The 16,095-nt window shown below is 48.1% G+C and overlaps 1 protein-coding gene across 10 annotated transcripts in view; it reads right to left on the bottom strand.

Annotated features, from left to right (window-relative positions):
• Positions 1 to 16,095, bottom strand: part of MICAL2 (microtubule associated monooxygenase, calponin and LIM domain containing 2) — a 240,721-nt gene that overhangs the window by 196,999 nt on the left and 27,627 nt on the right. For all 10 annotated transcript variants that reach the window (XM_061440774.1, XM_061440773.1, XM_061440772.1 and 7 more), the window contains exon 2: positions 14,255 to 14,325. The gene's annotated coding sequence lies outside the window, so the exon portion shown is untranslated. The remainder of the gene's footprint in view (positions 1 to 14,254; positions 14,326 to 16,095) is intronic.

Genomic DNA, 16,095 nt, shown 5'->3' on the forward strand with positions numbered 1-16,095 from the left:
GAAGGCTGGGTGAGGGCTCCCTGGTCTTAGCTCCCAGAGCCCACCATCCCTTGCCTGGGGAGAACACTCCTGTGTTCTAACAGGACCTGGACAGAACAGTCAGCAGACTTCGTTCCTTGAAAGCAGGGAGCATTCTTCCCTGCAGCACACAGATTCCCTAAAGACTCCCTGAGGGCCCATGTAGATCAGTTCAGATCTGGTGGACATGCCATCGGGCCCAAATGAGGGGAGACAATGGCTATGCAACTAGATGAGACTTCTGTCTCTCAAAGTCAGAGCTTTACACATTTTTCATTGACTAACATCAATTTCAGGGACACTGGGTATGAATCCTTGTCATGTTAGCAGAATCTTGCTGCAAGGCAAAGAAGCTTGCCAATTTGAAAAAAACAGTATGTCTGACATACCATATACCATCCTTACTGTTCTTAAGCAAAGCACACGGATGTGAACTAATCCCTACCCCACTAACTCCTAATCTTTCTTCAAGGCTCTTTTCCTCTAGATACTCCCCAGCTCCCTAACCCTGACCCCTTCCCCAAATGGAATGGATCCCTTCCACAGCACCTGTACTTGGAGCAGTCACAGTAAGTCTTTCTGTGCTGAACTTAATTTTTCACTTCCCTACTCCCAGTTCCCAGCACAAGACCCTTCCTATACAGTATGTGCAAAATGAATGAACAATGTTCAATCCTTGGGAACATAATAATTGTTGACATTTAATGATCATCTATAAAGTTTTAGGCAATATGGTAAAGCTTTCTATGTATTAAAGAAGTTAATCATTGTAAGAAGTCAAGGCATCATGAGACACTATTTATTATCCCTACTTTTCAAAGAAGTAGAAAAGTTTGCAACTTGGCAAAGTCACATAGCCAGAAGTACAGAAGCTATGCCTTGAAGTCCTATAGCCCGAGTTCAGAGCCCACATCCATGACCACCATCCCATACTGTTCCCACACAAAATGCATGGAGGGATCCAAGTTCTGCCTCACACACCGTATCAGGGACACAGTCTCTGGTCTAGACTTTGGTTCATGATACTCCCCTCTTTCATCAAACTCCAAATGCCAGGATCTCTCGTAATGAGATCTCGATGCAGTTTCGGATAACAGTGATGAATACAATAAAATGTCAGCTGAGGAGTGACTTTCTACCCTGGGTGGGTGTGGCAGAGATAGGCCAGCTGATCACCAGATATATTTCTCCTTCCTCCTGGGCCCTTCCTTGCAGCTGTGTGAGCCCACATGACCAGTTCAAGGTGATGGAAGGTGAGCAGAAGTGATGCACACAGCTTCTAGGACCAACCCATGAGAACCTCTCATGGCGATCCTCCGGGCTCTTTCCACCTCTGTCAGGGTGCAGCAGCCTTGGAAATCACATGCGCAAGATGGCAAGGCCACAGGAGGAGGAGCTAGGCCCCCTGATGCCCACTGGGAGGAAAGCCCTCTACACCAAGAACATTTGGACCTCACATAAGTGAGAAATAAACCTAAGCATGTGAAGACGCTGAGAATCAAGGCTATATCTATTAGGCAGGAAGTATCAACGAATCCAGTAGGTAAACCATAGTATAGTGGGTATGTCAAATTTAGCCTGGGTTAGAAAGAACCCTCTCCCAGTAAGAAGGTTGATCACATGGGCATTAACGTCCCTCTTGTCACCAACACTATTTTAGGCTGACTTCCAAACAACTATTTCTGGCATTTTCTATCTTCCCTTTCATTAGGCTCTCTATACCCTGGAAAAGTCACTTGACCCGCCCAGAAATACGGCTGACCGCCCCTCACCTAAGCACCTCTCCCCACACATATATACCCTATGGTGAGAATCCACATCCTTCCCTGTAATAAGACTCGAGATTGGGATGGATAGGCTAGTCATTTCCCTGGTTTCAACAACCCTGAGCCCTCAGGTCCTGAGTGCCTAGAAGCCCATGTGGTGCAGTCGAAAGAATGTGGACTTCTGAGTCCTCCAGCACTCCCTTGAGCCGGTCACAAACATCTGTGAGAACCGGATGAAGGTGCCTCTCACATGGTGGGCTTGGGTGTGCTTATTTAGCATCACTCCCGCCCACTGCCCAGGGACAACTCCCACCACCCAGAGGGAGCCCAAGCCAAACTGCAGCAGAAACTGGGGCATGTTCACATAGATGGTAAGGGCGATCATCTCCCTTTAATCTACCTTAAGCTGAGATGGGACAGTTAAAGTATATTTTCCACCAAGTCTTTGCCTAGCACACCATTAAAGTCATTTCCCAGGTGAGCCTCTGTGCCTGGACAGGTGAGTTCAGCCCTCAGGAAATGCAACCCTAGTAATTAGTCTGGAGAATAGAGAAGAATGCTAGGGAGGAGGCACAGAAGTCATGGAAAAGTGAACTTGAAAAGGATTTCTCAACAACACCTGCTCGCTCTACACACACCGTACCCAGGAGCCCAGGAAGACCGCAGAGCAGTCCCGGCTCCGGAAGCTCGAAGCCCAACCATGTCTTATGAAGTCTTTCTTCCAAAGGCCCTTGCCAAGTGACCACATTTTTCAAACCAAATAGAGAAAAAAGAAGAATTCATCACCTGACAAATTTTTTTTGTTCTTTTTTTGAGGTGTGAATTATCAGTGTGAAGTCAGTCTCCAAAATGTGCACAAATTCAACGCAAGTTTGATCTATACTTGCTCTTATTGGACAAAACAAAATGGTACCCTCCCCTCTTCCCTTCACAGCCTAGGTTCCTTCTGTAGTAGAGTCTAGCCTGGTAATATCCACTTCCTCACCTCATTCACCCTCAAATCTTTCAGAATCTCATTCCCACTCATACACATAGCCCACTCCAGGCATCACACCCAAGGTCAACATCAACTCTGTCACTAAATCCAACTGTCACCTATCGGACCTTATCTTGCTCATGGTCTCTCCCATCTTCAGTCTATTGCAGACACATCTCTCTCTGAATGTTCCTGAAATCTCCCAAGGTTCTGATCTTTACCACCCCTCTCATTCTCAACACTCCCACAGATACAGCACACTTTACATCCTGATGACCCACTGTGAACCTCGAGCTGCTTTCCAGGGTTGTATTCAACTGCCAGTTACACACTCCCCCTGACTATCTTACAGAGACCTCACATGTGGTCAGTTTTCCTTCTGCCCTCACCTCCCTGCATCCCCATCCTCAGTGAATGGCATCATCTGCACTCAGACTCTCACACCAAACCTCTGGAGTCACTTTCTCTGTTCCCTTTCCCTCATCTTGAGGAGCCAGCCAGTCACCTGAACTCTCAGAAACTCCTCATAAACACCTTTCCTGCTTGCTCCCTCCAATCCACCAGCCTCTCTCTTGAGTTGCTGCCAGAGAGATCGTTCCACCAGAAATGCACACTTGGTCAGGTCCTGTTCCTATTTCAAATCCTTCATCAGCTCCTTGACTGTCTTCAGGGTGAGAACCAAACCTCTTAGCAGAGCAAGACAAAAGCCCCCTTCATGCTTTGTCCCTTGCCTCTCCAGCCTGTCTCCTCACCATGTCCCCGTCCCCTCCAAGTCCAGACTTACTGAGCCATCTGCAGCTTCCTGACAAACTGAAATCTTTCAGGCTACCCTCCTTTCACCTTTGCTTATGCTGGTCGCTCCATCCAGAAAGTTTATCCAGACTCTGTTCACTTGGTAAAAACCCAGTTGGCTTTAGGACTGAAACATTAAAGGCAGCAGAATGTTGGAGGGGTCCCAGGGTGGATTCTGGAGTCAAGCAGACTTATTGTAAACCTGCCCCATCACTTACTATGTGTGTGAGCCTGGATGAGTCACCTAACTTCTTTGAACCTCAGTTTCCTCATCCATAAAATGGAGATAATAACAGTCCTGATCCCACTGCATTACATGAGGATGAAACTCAGTGACGCCAGGCTAGGCAGTATCCTTGGCTGCACTGTTCTTTGAAGTCTTCCCTTGGCTTCCCCACACCTTGTTTTCCCACGCTGTGCTGCATGGAGGTTCCAGTGATCATTGCAAACAGACTATTGCGTGAACTGCTTTTGGGTCTGCCTGCCTCAATGGACTGTGAACTGTCTGATGCCAGAGATTGCACATCTAGGGCCAGGCACCTGTGCCTCTGGCAATAGTAGATGCTCAGTAACCACTTCTTGTTGGAAAAACCCAATCGAGAGCAGCCACAACATTTAGGTAACATGGTGACATGAACTGTGACATCCCTTTCTCTCTAACCACCACCAGAATTATCATGGAAGCCTCCTAACTAGCCTCCACTCCCCATCTTCCCCTTTCCATCTGACCAGCACCACCCTGCTCTGCTCATAAAGCTCTCAGTGCTTCCTATACCCCACTGTGTAAGTCCCAACTCCCCTGATGGTCTCATCAGCCTACTCCATGCAGCTCCCATTTCCTCATTAGGCTCAGTTCCCAAAGGTATTAGGGCTCCGCTGTGGCTGCATCAGACAGGCTGGGCTATTTGATGCTTCACATCCAGTCTCGGTCTTCTTCCTCCCACCCCTGCTCAAATCTTACCCATCATCTGAAGCAAAGTCAGGCCCCATAGTACTAATAGAATGCTATCATCACAGTCCATTCAAGGAATCAATTTTAAATAATGATTATAGGTAAGAGTTACACAGAGATGGGCAGCAAGATGTGTGGACACAGAGATGGGAGATGGAATGACCCTTGTGTGGCCTGGAGAGAGGCCCACAGTAGAAGTGGTGCCAGAGCTGGATCTTGAGGGATGGGCTGGAGCTTTCAGGAACAAAAGCTTCCCCATCCCATACTGACTTTTCTTTCCCAAGTTGTTGTTCAGTCGCCAAGTTGTGTCTGGCTCTTTGTGACTGCAGCACGCCAGACTTCCCTGTCCCTCACCATCTCCCAGAGTTTGCCCAAGTTCATGACCATTGCATTGGTGATGTCATCCAATCATCTCATCCTCTTCTCCTTCTGCCTTCTATCTTTCCCAGCATCAGGGTCTTTTCCAATGAGTCAGCTCATCACATGGCCAAAGTACTGGAGCGTCAGTCTTTCCAAAGACTAACGTCAAAGTACTGGAGTGTCAGTCTTTCCAAAGAGCGTTTGGGGTTGATTACCTTTAAGATTGATTGGTTTGATCTCCTTGCTTTCCAAGGGACTCTCAAGAGTCTTCTCCAACACCACAGTTCAAAAGCATCAATTTTTTGACACTCTGCCTTCTTTATTTTCCAGATCTCACATCCGTACAGGACTACTAGAAAGACCACATAGCTTTGACTATATGGACCTTTGTCAGCAAAGTGATGTCTTTGCTTTTTAACACACTATCTAGGTTTGTCATAGCTTTCTTTTTCATGCATTCTTCTAATTTCCAGACTCTCTGCCAGAGGTCACCAAAACTAGTTGCATACCAGAAGATTTATCAGGCAGTATCCCAAAATACAGCTTCCTGGGCCCACTCCCATACACATACAGGTCCAAGGGGAAACCTGCTAGGCACTCTGGACATCAGGGGAACAAGCTCTGTCTCCCTAGCTTCTGGGCAACTACCATTCAGTAATTTCTAGAGAAAGACAGTTACAACCTTGAACCCAACAGCTTTGTGCATTAATCTTGTCTAGACAATTAATGTATAACTTAACGTTATAGCTCTTACATTATATAGGAAAAGGCCAATGTCTTTTGTTTCTTTTCTATTTCCCAGAGTATTCAGCTCAGTTCTAAGTATGCCACTGACTTTCAATTAATATTTAAGCAATAATTCAACTTTTTGTATTATGTCCCTTTGGACTAATTTATCCATTAATGAATTGTCTACTGATTTTTATCTTTTTAACTTTGGTGCCAGTGTGGTGTCTGCTCCTAGTAGGTAATTAGTACATTTTGTTGAATGAATATTTACTAGTAAAAATTTATTTCGGGAGGAATGGAACAGCTCACACTATACCCACCATCTTTAGAGTTCACTCAAAGGGCTTCCAACATTTCCATTTGAGTTATAGACCTTTAATTTCAGGATTAATTTCCTGATCTGCCATTACACTTGCTTTGTTGTTTATATTGTCATTAATGTTATTAGCAATATAAATAATACCTCCCTAGATCTTGACGGTCGGGCGGCCTCTGAGCAGGTGTGCCTGGGGCAGGGGAGGGGGTGCTTGCCTGTTTCTTCCACTGAGGTGTCCACCCAGCTGGCAGTTCAGCTGGCCATGCCAATTACCTCAGTCTCCACACAAGGGCCTGTGAACTACAGTCAGCCTTTACGAGCAGGTGTGTGCACCTGCCAGGGCAGGTGAGCCCTGCCTGAGTCAGAAAGGCCTAATGGATTGTTCAAAACCTACTTGTCAACATACTTGGGAAGCTGGGACCTGAGATGTAAAGGTGAAAAGCCCTGTGCTGTAGAGAAGCAGGCTGACAAAACACAGATGCCCAACGGGAGGCTCCTGGAAGACGTATCCAAGCATGGGATGCTCAGCCAAGGGAGCAGTTGCGGGGGGAGGGCAGTGGGCTGGGCAAGCTGGGGAAGCCAGCAGGATGGGCTGCACGCTGCTTGTGCTGGGCCCACGTTCCCATGCCTTGCTGCTGTCACTGCTCTTTGTTGGTGTGTTGTGCTTATCTGAATCCCTGGAAATAGGACTCACAGTCTTGAGTGGGGGAATTTCTGGATGTGGATCAAAGTTCTTCTGACCCTCCCTCTAGACCCAACCCAGGAGATAGGAGATCTGTACATCCCTTTGTACCCAGGACCAAAGGGATCTTTCCTGGAGTGTGTGCTGGGCTGTGGAGAGTACTCGGGCCACTCAGCCTGGGAGCTGCTCACTTCTCTTGGCTTCTGCTGGAAAACTGGATGGTTTTCTTGCTGGTAGTGTATTTGTTCCCGCATTCATCCCACAGACACTGGCTACCCTGTGCCAGGCAATGTGCTAAATGAACACAGCTTAACAGTCCTTAGATGCAGCGTCTGGGAAGTGAGCAGGTCAGACAATGACAGGTCAAGATAGCCCCGAGCAGTGCTGTCTCCCCTTCTCCAGACCTGCCCAAGGGGCTCTGTGCCCACATTCAATGCGCCCTCACCAGGGGGCAGTTCAGACCTCTGAGCAGAAGAGAGAGAGAAAGTTTGGGCCACGTCCTTACTGTGCAGAGGAACTAAAGTCGCCTATGAACTATTTTTACAAAAGCTCTTTAAAACCATTCAGGGTTTCAGACAGCAAATGCAGAAAGGCCTCTCTGATAAGACAGGATGGAACCAGTCCCTAAAATACACTCAACTGCTGACCCCACTTCTGAGGAGATGATTAGCTTGGTAAGTTGTGCTGCACTGCTGGTAGCTGCCAAGAGGCTGATGTGGAGGGCGACACGGGCCTGTGTGAGGGGCGCAGAGCTCTGAGGGAGGGACAGCCAGCTCTCCAGGTGACACTCAGAGGCCACATTTCTGTGAGCTCAGAGATGTTGGCAGAAGCACTCCAGGACCAGTGACTGCCAGCTTGGTCATTGTCCACTCAGTGAGTTAAAACACCCCTCTCTGACTCACACTCCACCAGAGAGCTGCCCCAGAAAGGACAGCAGAAGGTATGACCGAGCTGGTGAATTTTCTGTTAACGTTCAGGAGACAGTCTCCCACCATTTTGACATAATAAACTTGGTTGGCTGAATGAAGATGCTGGACTCTTCTCTCGGTGTTTGGGCTTATGTTCTGAAAAACATATTCACTAAAGCAGCCATCGTCCCAGAAAGGATTTTCTCTTTTCTTATAAAAAAATGAAACACAGGAGGTCACAAAAGATGGACTGTGATCTGAGACCGGGAAGCTGTGGACCCCAGATTGCTGTCTGGGTTTTTGCTTTCCTCCCCTCCCAGAAGGGTACATCAGGCTCAAAGATCTGCTTCCGGAATGGATTTGCTGGGGGCAGACATCAGCAAGGACCTCATCAGAGAGGAGACAGATAAGAGTTCCTGGAAGGCTCTCTCTCTTCCCCACGACCCTTCCCACTCGAAAGGGTTGGAATTTTTAAAAGCATCTGGCTCACTCTCATGGCAAATGATCCATTTCCTAGATACTCTTGCCCTGTAAATATTGTCCTTAAAAACAGCTATATATTTTCGTTGATCTTTAAGTAGCCTTCTCACCCCACACCCCTAGCTCCTACAGAATGATTGTGTGGCCGGGTTTGGAATGCAGAATAGTCCCTGGGGAGAAAGTCTGCACATGAATTCATAAGGGTGTCTGCTATCAGCTTATTTGGCAAGAGGAATCCGAGACATTTTAAATATGAACCGTCAGCATGGCCCGGCCGGCTCCGATGCCTTAGCACCATCAATAAACACCTCCACTGGTGCGTGAGACACAAAATGTGGAAAATGGGCGTAAACTGTCTGAATACGAGCTCATGCACATTTCTGCAGGGAAGGGTACTTCAGCTACCTAGATAATACATATCTGGAGAATCTTTGCTGGCTCTGACTGATGTTTCTTTCAACAGCTCTCACACAATTAGCCCTTAACGGTCTAGTTCTAAACCCCTCCTCCCCCAGCTTATCTCCCAACTGAAAGTTCCACTCCTTCTACGTCAGTTGAGAAGAAAACATGCCCATGACTCCTCCTCACTTCCAGGTACCGAATCAAGCCTTCATACCACCACATGGTTCGCTCGGCAAAGTCTCTGCCTGGAGGTCTCCTGCTCATCCCTCAACACCCAAGTCCCAGAGCCCATGCCTGGGGCCATGCTCCCCATGTGTCACTCTCCCCTCGGTTCTTTCAGGGCATTTGGTGTGTGACTCGTTATGACAGAGCTTAGACTGATGGCTGTGACTCCATACACATCAGTCCTGCCTCCAGGTCAGGCCATGAACTTCTGGGAATAAAGGAACCAGGTCTTACTCACCCTTACACCCTCACAGCCAAGACCAGAGCCTGACACTCAGCATTCAGAAGTCCCACCATGAATGCTCGATACCTCCACCAATGCCCGGTCCACTTGGCCCAGCTCTCTTTTCTCCATGCAAAGAGAGGCTGTGTGAAATGTGGAGTGAAAAAAGATTTAAGATCAGACCCCCTGCCTCTGAACCCTGGCCTCTATGGGACGTGGGCAAGTTACTTAGCCTGTTATCTGCCTGTTTGCTCCTCAATACAACAAACAGCCATGCTCACTTCTCTCAGAGAACCATGGTGAGGAAAAACAAGGTCAAGTCTATAAACCCAGTGCCTGCTCACTGGAAAGAGTTCTTGATACATTTTCTTGAGCTCAGCAGGAAGTGCTGAGACAAATGAATCTCTCTAGAAAAAAGTGAATGACTTCCGTTCTGGTTCACATGCCAGCAACACGGCGACCGGGCAGACAGCCTCTAACCCTAAGTGCACTCTGTCAAGAGCAAGGGACGGTACAGGCTGCACTTGATCCATGTCCTCAGCTTTAGAGTCTCAGAACGAGGCGTGCTTAGCAACAAAGCTGATTTTTATCTGAATGGTAAACCCACTCGAATCCACTATTGTTGAGGCTGGGCCATCAGGTCCTTCGTTTCCTGTCTTGCATTAATCTTTCACCCCAAGACCCACATAAAACAGAATACTGATGACCCAACAATGTTAAGTCCCTAAGTACAAGTCAAATAGCCCACACATGAGAGTAGTCTCAGCTGTGCTGTGATGTCACACCCAGGTTTTATTAGGCCTCAATAAACAAGGAGGTGGGAGCAGTGGGGCCCTGCTGACACCTTAGACAATCAAGCTCAGGGTCAAGGAGCGGAGTGGGAAGGGTGGTGGCTAAACCCACAGATAGGAGGCAATGTGGTGCTGGGGAAAGAGCCACTTTGTATCAGGTTTATGATTCCAAGGCTAGGAATCAGGAGACTTGGCTTGCATCTCGGATCCATCTTTAGCTTGCTTTCTGGGTCTGGTTAAGTCATGTCTCTCTGCTTCAGTTTCTTCACCCATAAAATCAGAGAAATAGATCAGATGACCTGTAGGTTCTTTTCAGCTTTCATACCTGAAGATTATCAACCTTAGAGACAGATCCATCCTCCCAACCCTGGCCTTTTTGTGTGTTAGTTGTTTGTCTGAGACATCTCTTAGCTCCCCCTGAGCAGCCTTCCACCAACACCATCACCTTTTCTACTCCAGAGTGTCTGGTCCCCTCTGACCACAGACCCTGGCCAGGGAAGATGATGATAAGCTTGGAGCCATGTTTTTACGAACACATCGACTACCCTTTGGTCAAACAACTGGACAGATGCCTTGGGGCGTCAAGATCTCTTGTATCCCAAAAAGCTCTAGTCACCTGACCTGACTTGCTCCACTGAGGATTAATCCCACTCATCTCCTATACCAACCTGAATGCCCTAGGTCCCAACATGCTTTTGAAAGGTTAGACATTTCTTCCAGGTTGCTTGGCTGGAGTCTAGGGCAACAACAGGCAGTTCTTATCTGCGCTCAGGCATATCTCAGGGTGGGGCAGAGGAGAGGTGGCAATGCCTCAGAGTCCAAGAAAAAAAAAAATGCCTACAGAAACAAGCAGAGGAGGTGGCAACCTGTAGGAGAAGTCGGTGCTGATCATGAGGAGAAGCAGAGTGGCCACTGGGGACACAGGAGTCTAGAAGGCTCCTGTAAGATGCCACAACCCTCTGCACCTCCCTCACTTCCTTAATAAGAAATCTGAGGGCAGGTGAAGTTCTGTGGCTGGCCCATGGCCACGTGGCTAAGCCGTGAACAACCAGCACCAGGTCGTGGGTCTCTGGGCCTCAGCCCGCTCTTTTTTTCCACTCGACTCTGTTGACCTCGAGATCTAATTAGGTTGCTCTAATGAGGCCAGCTGGATCCTCTGCAGATGCCAAGCAACATGACCCAAGTGTCACTCAGGGAAAGAGCAGGCCCAGCAGATATTTTGATAACTGCCCCCTACCCCCACCCCATGTGTTCCTTCTCATCCCGGACATGGGCTACTGTTCTTTCTCCAGCCCTCACCAGAAAATTCTGGGGAGTCCAGAGGGAGAGTGAGAAAGGAGAGGTGGGCCTAATTACCTAAGATAACCCACAGAAATCTCTCTCTTTCCATCTAGGGGAGGTTGATGGGGAAGAAGGGCAGGAGGAAATCAAATTTAACCACTGGAAGTCTGACCTGATTAGGCAAGAGTATTCCCCATAAGCAATTAGACGGGTCACCTGAGGGTTGATGACGACAAACAAGAGGCTCTGCCTCTGGTGGTCAGATGAGTGCTGGTCAGATCATCTCAGCATCAGGAGGAGGAAGCTCCAAGCGAAAGACTCAAGGAATTAATTATTCAGTGTGGGTGACCCAGTTCCTGGAGGTGAGGCTGGGTGAGAAGAGAACTCACTGGTTTCTTATCATGGTAAGAAATGCAAATACTTCACAGGGTAGTGTTTCCTTTGCTGCCAAAGAGGATCCATTTACGGTTAAGAGTGACCTACCCCCTAAAAAAGGAAATAACCAAAGTTCACTCATTCAACAAATATTTATTGAGTTCCTCTTATGTCCTTGGTCCTTCAGAAATTTGCATATGGTTGAAGCTTAGAAGAGTAGAAAGATGAGGGAATTTATAAACAGGAGGCCTGGGCTATGGCCCAGTTCAGCCCATAGGCAGCTACATTAATGCAGGGCACGTCACAGCTTGTCTAAGTCAAATTCCTCATCTGCAAAGTGGGAGTAAATCCACCTGCCTTTTTATAAAGATGAAATGGTCCTGATGAAATGGAGTATAATGTAAACCTAGGGTGTAAACAATAATGATGTAACACTGCACCCTTTCCCTGTGGAAGTTTATAACCTAGTCATGTTTTGGAAAACAACCCAAGGTACCTATTTGGCAAACACCATATTCTCTGTAATTTGGGCAAAGTGTATGTTTCAACCTGCCAGTGGAGATGGAGCCTGCAGTCAGTCCCAGGCTGCCAGTCTGCATGCCCAGGAAGTTGCAAGAGGGGGCAGGGTAAAACTGGAAAGAGCAGGACCTACCTGGCCCTGTATCATGCTTGAACCAAAGGAATGTTTCAGGAGAGCCCTAAAACTGAGATGGGGGTGAAGACCAACTGGAAGTGTGGTCAGTCAGAAACAAACCAAAAATTCAGTTGAGCACAGTAGGAGTAAGCCAGCCAGATATTCACACGCTTCCCTCCCATATACATCTCAGACAATGATGGAATTCTCTGTCCACTGGTCGTTTGACCCTCCTCTGTGTGCCCCCTCTACATTCTGTGTGTCTCCAGGAAACAGGAGGGATTCTCAAGTCACAGCAGGCTGGCTAGTCAGGACCTCTCTGCCCAGACACTAAGAACCAGAACAACTTAGAGCAGCTTTCTCCTTGGTCCTCTCCTCATGCTGCTGCTTGGGATGTCAATGTGGACTCCCCTGCAATAACCCTAACCATAACCTAACCATTGCCATCCGCACCCATGGGTCCTCAGTGCCCACTAGGCCATGCCTGCCAGCTGCCCTTCCACAAGGCCTCCGCCCTGCTCCAGGCTCACCCGTCCCCCATCCTCTCTCCACCAGGTTCTTCAGTCCCTGTCTCTGCCCCTGGTCTCACAACCCCAGTGAAACTCTTGGAGGCAGGGCCAGTTTTACTCATGTCTACCTTCCCTCTAACTCTGGGTATTCTGTAAGTTCTTTACCCTCCTGGATGAGATGGTTAGATGGCATCACCGACTCAATGGACATGAGTTTGGGTAAACTCCGGGAGTTGGTGATGGACAGGGAGGCCTGGTGTGCTGCGGTTCATGGGGTCACAAAGAGTCGGACACGACTGAGTGACTGAACTGAACTGAAATATAGATTGATGGCCCCCAAACATTCTCCAATGGCTATACACAAAAGGGAGGCAGAGGAAGGAGGGAATGTGGAGAGAAAGCTAGACTGGAAATCTAGGGCCTGCCTCCAAATTCTCCATTGGACAGCAGTTGGTTATGTAATCTTGAGAAAATATCCTCAGACCAAGCCTCAGTTTCCCTATCAAGTAATGAGGGGTTTGCTCTAAATAACCTCTTGGGTTCTCTCTAATTATAAATTTTGCTTGCAGAAACCAGACTAGCCCGGTTCACAGGCAATGTGGGTCCTGGAGCTTAACAGCCTACAGTCTGATGGCTCAGTCCTCAATCTCCACGTCTGTAAAATAAACCCCTCCCAGGTTACAAGGCCCCCACGAGACAGAAGATAGGGCTTCGTGAGCCATCAAGCCCTGAAGAAATCTCAGGACCTGACCTTGAGTCAACAGTATCACCCCCTTGCCATGTGCCCAGCCCTGGTGCTGCCCAGCTCAGACAGGAATGTTGGAGGACAGGTCCTTGCTGTCGAGGCTCCTACAGCTAATGGGGAAGATGGACAGCTGGACAAAACTCAACTCAGCTGATGACACACCTGAGGTCTGAACAAAGTACTGCAGGAGTGGCAAGGAGGAGGAGGCCCCAGCTTTGCTCGGGAGAGTGAGGGATGCTTCTCAAGAGGGAAGGTGTGTCCCAGATGTGTAGACCTGTTCCAGGAATGGTGGGACAGGAGCCAGGGCAGAGAGGAGAGGCAGATAATGAGTGTGGAAAGTGACCAGAGGTGGCCTCGAAGGCCATCGAGAGAGGGATGGGCAGACATGTCCCCGAAGAAGGTCAAAGGCAGCCTTGAAGAGGACAGAGCAGGGGGACAGAGAGTGGAGCCAGGAGAACAGTGTGGAGGCTCTTATGCAGTTCACGAGGGTAACGACACCAAACAAGTTATTACTGATGTTCACCTACAGCAAGCCTTCCGGACACTAAGCCTCCATGCACCTGCTGAATCTACAGAAAGTTGTGAACAGATTTGCTCTCCTTAGAATGGAACCCAAGCAGAGGAAGATGCTGTGATCACATTTCCAATTCTTGGACAAATGGTCTACCCTGCTCTGAAGTCACTCCCTGCAGAAGCTGCCCAGCCAGATTCTTTTCTTGGCACAGACCTGGCCCAGCAGGAGGCAGAAACATCATCAGAGCTGGGAGAGGAGTCAGGATAGCTGAGCTGCTGCTATTACTTAGGGAAAGAGGAACAGAGATTCCATCCACCCGAAGTCCACTGAGTCACACAGGTTTTTCATGTCCCCAAACACAACTCAGTCTCAATACCTGCCACCGTCCCTTCTCTGACAGCATAAGAGGGCTGTGCAGCCTTGGACATGGTAGGCAAAGACAGGCACTATTTCTCTCTTCAGAAGAGGTCCCATTCACTTGGGCTTGAAAGAAGAATGCAAGCATCCCTATCCTTCCCAAAGCCAGACCCCCAAGAGCGACTCAATGGCAGAAAAGGACTGACTGCTGTAACTTACTCGATTCTTAGGCATCGTGATGACTGAAGTCAGCTCCTCCCAGGATGATCCATGCACAGGTTGCCATCTTCCTTTAAAAACAAAGTGCGACAATGAATGTCAAGTATATTATCTTACATTACAGCTTCCAATCTTCTTCCTACCGAAAGGTCCTACATGCTGTATATTTTGCCCTGTAGTAACACTTTACCCAAGGGTTGGGACAGAGAATGTCCCAGATGGACAGTGAATGTCTCTTTGCACTCCAAGTTTTTCATGTGAAGAAAGGAATTATGTCACTTTTGTTATTATCTTTTGTCTGTCACTCTCTGGGCATCCTAAAGCTTATCACACCTCTACACAAAGGCTTGCAGAGAAAATAAGATAGATCTGGAAAAGCATGCCTTTTTTTTTTTTTTTTTTAAATTTTGGCTGGGCTGGTCCCTGGTTGCAGTGCACAGGCTCTCTAGTTGTGGTACTTGGGTTTAGTTGCCCCACAGCATGTAGGATCTTAGCTCCTTGACTGGGAATCAAATCCACATCTCCTGCATTGGAAGGCAGATTCTTAACCATTGGACCACCAGGAAACTCCCAAGAATGCTTTGTTAGTTGCTTCAGTAGAAACAGAAAATGCCAGAATTTCTAAGATTAAGACATGAAGAAAGTAATCAAAATGGTGTAAAAACTTGGTAACAAGTCAACAATGTAAAATTTGCCATATTTCCCAAGGTAGAAGGGTCCAAAATGCTGAATAAACTAAGAAGTCATAAAAGTGGACCATCTGATCATGGCTGAGTTTCCTAAACACTATGATTTTGGCTTCCAAGTGATTTGGTTACATCCCCTTTCTTCTGCAGAAACTGCTTCTACACCTGTTTGGAAAATGAAGCCTAGAGTTACAAAAATTCTAAAGATTTACAATTCCCAGTTTCTAAGAGGTTACCTCAAAAGGGCAAACGTTAAGACATATGTAAAAGTTGAGACCAACAAGAGGCAATCCCCACACTCCATGGACATAGGCACTCTTGGCTCAGCAAGACGGGAGGCCTAATGCCCACAAAAACACATATGTATTCTCTCTAGTACACAAGGGCTGCATTTAGAGCCTGGGATTTGGGACTCACTGTTCAAAATCCTCAGACTATCAATGAACGAAAAGCTACTATTTACTGAACACTGGCCATGTGTGGAAGGAGGACTGTTAGAGACCAGACATGCTTTATCTCAGTGGCTCCTCACAGTCAGCAGTAAGAGGCTTGGAAAGCAGAAGGCACTTGTCAAGCCCAGGCCTGGCTCACAGGTACTCACAGTCTCTCTCCCACCACACTGAGGTGAGAGCTGTCCCACCACAGCTGTGATGGGCCCGCACACCCAATGGCAGCCACCTGGGCAGAAGTTACAGTCATCCTTGTCTTCATCTACATTATCGAGCCACACCTCTCCAGCCCCTGGCAGCTGACAAACAGACTGGCCTGCCTTGGCCACATTCTATCAGCCTGAGCTATAGGCTCTGTGCTGCCGCCTCTAGCCAGAAGTCAGGGGCAGGAGGCCTCCACTCCTCTATTCCCCTGCAGTATCTGGGTACAGTGGGTGGAGGAGCAGGACACCCTGGTGCAGAATTCCACCGTTCTCAAAATCAGGTTTGAGAACCATGGAATCCCCTGATGCCAGGAATGGAAGCCCTGCCCCTGTGGGATGTTGCTGAGACCAACAGTCGGAGACAGGACTTCTTGGAGGTTTTACTTGGACTCTTTACATGGTTGGGTGGAGGTGGGCATTTTGGGACCAGTCCACAAGGGCTAACCACCAGTCAGGCCTGGGCACACGGGCCTGTGCACACACTTTGATCCAGGCACTCCAAG

Source organism: Bos javanicus, chromosome 15 (genome assembly GCF_032452875.1).
Source record: "Bos javanicus breed banteng chromosome 15, ARS-OSU_banteng_1.0, whole genome shotgun sequence".
Lineage (NCBI taxonomy): Eukaryota > Metazoa > Chordata > Mammalia > Artiodactyla > Bovidae > Bos > Bos javanicus.